This window comes from Selaginella moellendorffii, unplaced genomic scaffold, assembly GCF_000143415.4.
Source record: "Selaginella moellendorffii unplaced genomic scaffold, v1.0 SELMOscaffold_9, whole genome shotgun sequence".
Classification (NCBI taxonomy): domain Eukaryota; kingdom Viridiplantae; phylum Streptophyta; class Lycopodiopsida; order Selaginellales; family Selaginellaceae; genus Selaginella; species Selaginella moellendorffii.
Genome location: NW_003314270.1, coordinates 395,961 through 401,264, shown reverse-complemented (window position 1 = coordinate 401,264; position 5,304 = coordinate 395,961).

The following is a 5,304-nucleotide window of genomic DNA, read 5'->3' as shown; positions in this document are numbered from 1 at the left end:
TACACACACACACACACACACACACACATATATATATATATATATATATATATATATATATATATATATATATACATAGGGGGGGGGATATATATATATATATATATATATATATATATATATATATATATATATATATATATATATATATATATATATATATATATATATATATATATATATATATATATATATATATATATATATATATATATATATATATATATATATATATATATATATATATATATATATATATATATATATATATATATATATATATATATATATATATATATATATATATATATATATATATATATATATATATATATATATATATATATATATATATATATATATATATATATATATATATATATATATATATATATACGTATATATATATATGTATATATATATATATGTATACGTATATATATATATACGTATATATATATGTATATATGTATATATATATGTATATGTATATATATATGTATATGTATATATATATGTATATGTATATATATATGTATATGTATATGTATATGTATATATATATGTATATGTATATATATATATATGTATATGTATATATATATATATATGTGTGTATATATGTATATATGTATATATATGTATATATATATATATATATATGTGTATATATGTATATATATATATATATATATATATATATGTATGTATATGTATATGTCTGTGTGTATGTGTATTTATAAACATTATACATTTGAAATTTTATATATATTGTGAGTGCATGGAAAATGGAAATGAAATACAAAAATGTGTATATCAATTAGCCCAAAAACCCTAGTTTATATATAGGAGTAAATGGTCTAGATTGAAACCAATCCGACAATTACTAAAATCCCACTACATTAATATTAGTATACGACCTCATTTCTTTTGGAATAATGGAAAACCATCAAGATTCTCTCATGGATGGGCCGAAATCTAGAGGAACATCAAGATGAGGCATTGGTAGATCTATAGGTGGTGTTAGTTGTTCCTAATCCCTTTGTACGAAGTGTTTCAACTGTTGTATATACATATCAGCCTGCTAGGCATCATGTTTGTCTTGAATATGATTACAGGTATCAAAAGTTATTTATTAGCTAATCCTTTTAGATATTATTTCCTTACTGCTACAACAGCAAGAGGTTAGTATTGCTAAACCCTTTATCAACCCCTCTTCTGCTAGTGGAGTTAATTGCGCATTTCAAGTGTACTTAGACCAGATGAGCATAAGGATGGAATTTCTATGTGCCATTAACTAAGCTGTAAGCTCTTGAGTTTAGACTTCCCAGGAGGTCACCCATCCCAGTACTATTCAAACCTAAGGACGTTTAACCTCAAGTATCCCAAAACCCTTAACCGATTGGAAAAAGGGGTTGTAGCGCACGTGGTTTTGACCCTTTATCCTATGGTGATTTACCATAGGATAACACCACGAAGCGGAACCTAAACCCTCTTTGTGCCACGTGACAGATGCCATGTGTCACATGCCACGTGTCCATGCCACGTGTCCACAGGAACCCAAGGTTCAGGGCCTTGAGCCACTGAACGAACGAACGGTGCCAAACTCCCAAGCGTGACACCAAGGAGTGATGGAACCGGACCACGGAGCAACTCCTGAGCATATAGCCCAAGGAGCGAAGGGACAAGAGCCCGGAGCGACTTGGAACAGTCCTGGAGCAACCAGCATACCAATGCCAGGACCAGCACGCAAAACGGAGCCAAACGGAGTCTGGCGCTATTTCGGCATACCGGTGGCCTAACGTGAGGATATGGGTACTCCACCAGCTAGCATGGAATGGAACTTGGGCTTAGACCCAAGCCGGACGCAAAACAAGGACAGGCACGCAAGCGGGAGCTAGACTATGCCTCAGGTTGGTCGGCCATGCCCAACCTACCCACTATCCCTACTATACATTTGGAACCCCCCACAGCCCCCCCCCCTTGAGGAACACACGCTTTGGGCTTTCACCCCAAGCCTCCCTTAGTATCAGGAGTTAGTCTCTGGGACAAACTCAAAACTTACTAAATATGGAATGTCCTTAGATTGTGAATTTGGACACGGGACGAACACCATTGTGTTCAGGCCGATCTCTACATTCCGTAGATATGCCAAATGAGCAAATCTGGACACTTTCCATAAATAGCATTTGGGACCAAAATGAGACTAACACAAAGGGCATGATAGCGAGGGTGTTTGGCAGACACGGTAAGCTATCATCTAGCGAATATTGAGGGACCAATCTCAATATCGCGGGGGTTCCTAACACTAGCAAGTGCAAGCCAACATCATGAGTTTCTCATCACCGTGTCAAGTCTGCTTGACTAAATGACAACTTAGGATTTCCTTCCTTAGTGCCCTTCCGGTCTAAGTGCACATGTGATGACCAGTTTCTCAACTAGCTTAGGTGGAAACTGATAACGGGTCCAGCAATACCGACCTCCTGCCATCGTGGCAGTAAGGTAAGAGTGTCCGTAAGGACTAGCCGATAGGTAACTTTCGATACCCGAAGTCACATGCGCGACACTCTCCCCCCCTTGGGAAGATCGACGTCCTCGTCGATGCATACTCCAGTCTAGAATACCGCCAAGGAAACAACTCCATAAAAAGTTCACGGTACTCACACTATGTGAGAAATGCACCAACTTAAATGAGTTAGGGGGCAACCTCTTTGTCTAACGCGGATGCGCTACCAGCTCAGACACCTTCCGGCCGTCGCCGACAAGGAAATGACCAACGGAGTCAGCCACCCCTGCTGCTCTGGGAGTCACCCAGCTTACAAAAGTGTGATATGCCCTGCCCGCAGGGACATAGAGAGAGAAGCCAGAGGCCCCAACCCTCCTGAGCAAAGAAACCAAACCCGTCGGTAAGGTTTAGATAGACTACTGTCAACAGGCAGTTTAGAGTTGTTTACACGGTCACGCCCTTTCAACGAAATAAAGAACATCGACAGAGAGGCGGGTTATGTGACCAGTCGACAGTAGCTACCCCATGACTAGAGATTTCACCATGCACACAAAGTGCCGAAGCCAGTCTGCCTATACTGGCCCAAACTCAAAGAGCAATAGATGGACAATATCAAAGTCAGAGACAATGATATCTGAGAAGCTTAATTACTAGTGATTATATCTTAGAGTAGAACACAAAAGTATTCTAAGCAAGTTATCATCCGATAAACCAGTAGTATTGTAGATAGGAACCACCAACAGATTATCATAATTTGGCAAACACAGGAATGACCATCCAACAAAATTCAATAGCTAGTATATCATTAAGGAAACTCAATGATGAAACTTAACTATCGAAGATAGTAGACAGTAAGCCAACAACTTACTAGAGAGAACTCAAAGAACACAAAGTATCATTGACTAACAAGCACAATGCTCGCGAATGTATCACCTAAAGGAAATAACATCCAAATCTATCAAAACTAACTCGAGCAACAATCAACAGAAGAAAATGAATGTGGTAAGACCAACAAACACTCATTCCTGCCAACTATCACAAAAGCCAATCTGAATAGATCCCAGCCAACAATACCAAGGAACTCAAGTTGCCTAAGCAAGTGTCAGCAACATCCTACTGACGTCTCAAACCCAAGAGACCAATCCAGGCAAACCACAAAGAATATGTGGTATTGCGAAAAGGCATAAGCTATCAAAGAGAACAACTAACCATCATGAAAGATCATCAATCATTCCATCAATAAAGAGATGCATAATCATCGTTTAAGAAGGAATCCACCATCCCGAAGAACGGCAAACCATTCTATACCAACAATAATCAAGCAAAACTTTTTGACATGGATAATCAATTATCCTAGATGATAGTCAATCATCACCAATGATTGCTAGATGCAAATACTAACTTCAACATCAAAGCTAAAGAGCCAAAAAATGCCTTCCCCAACAACTTTTAACAAATGGAACAATGAGCATAAAACCCAAAGAACCAAAGCTCGAAGAAGCCTATAGCTAAGTCTTGCTTAATAATGATCACGAGTCTCATAGAAGCTAACTTCAATGCTAAAGAAGAAATCATGGTGCAACCCACAATGTCTTCTTCAACACATTCATAAGCCAAACTTCATAATGCCAAAGCTAATGAAGAGCATTTCTGCATCAATCCAAAAGCTAAGCACAATGGAGCTATGCTCAACAAGTGATCACTAAATGATCCTCCATGAATCCATCTATAGCAAGACGTAACTCACTTCATAACAAGCACAAGAAAAATCATTAATGATTGATATATCTCAATTGAAATCCAAGAAGGATTTAATCACTTCAATGCCAATCACTAACTCTTCCTCTCATAGAGGTAGCATTGTCCACGACTAAATCACCTTTCAAGGAAAAGCTAAAGCTCAATCCTCTACTAAATAATCTCGTCTAGAACACTACTAACTCAACTTGCCACTCAGTTTGTTTGAACGTCAACACAGTTGCTAACTAGCAAATGCACGAATGCCAACAACATAAATCTATAGCCAAATCATCAACACTATATTCATCAAGACTAATGAAACTCAATATCAATCCTTAGAAGGATAGCTCATTTCACTCAAGTCTCAATATCAACAATGTCAACGACAAAGCATCACTTCAATGCCATCAACATCAGGACAAAGCTAGAAGAAAGCAAGAGTGAATCACCACTCGGAGCTTTCCAGCAACCAAGCTAACCAAAGTCGAAGATACTATACTTAGTATCCGAGACCAATCCGTTAGCAAAACTCAGTGACAGATAACACATCATCAAGGAGTGAATCACCACATCCAAGACTCAATGAAATCCAACACTATAGACCAAATGTAACCAAATGATATCGACAAAGGAATTGACATGCCACCATGGAAAAACCATGTCAGCCTAATGACACGATCCTCCGCAACACCATCCAGTAAAGCAAGCCCATCACTGCTAAATCATCATCGAGCAAAGCAAGTATCAACAGTCTTTTTGACAAAGTCTACAAGTAATCACTAGTCGCAAAGCAACTAACAATCACCCCTCAACTTGCCTTCACAAGACCCAAACACCAACTCTTGTCATCAAGTTATATACTTATCTAGCATAAACATAATACCTCAAACATGAGATAAAAGTTCATGGACAAGCACAAACTAAATGACCACTCGAATCCAACTCAACCGCAATAAGCTCACCAATGCATTTAGTCAATAGCTCATAGCGATGGACGGTCGCACCGCGGCAGCAATGCAGCGTGAGCGTTCGTAGTTGGGGTCTACCTGCCGTCCCCC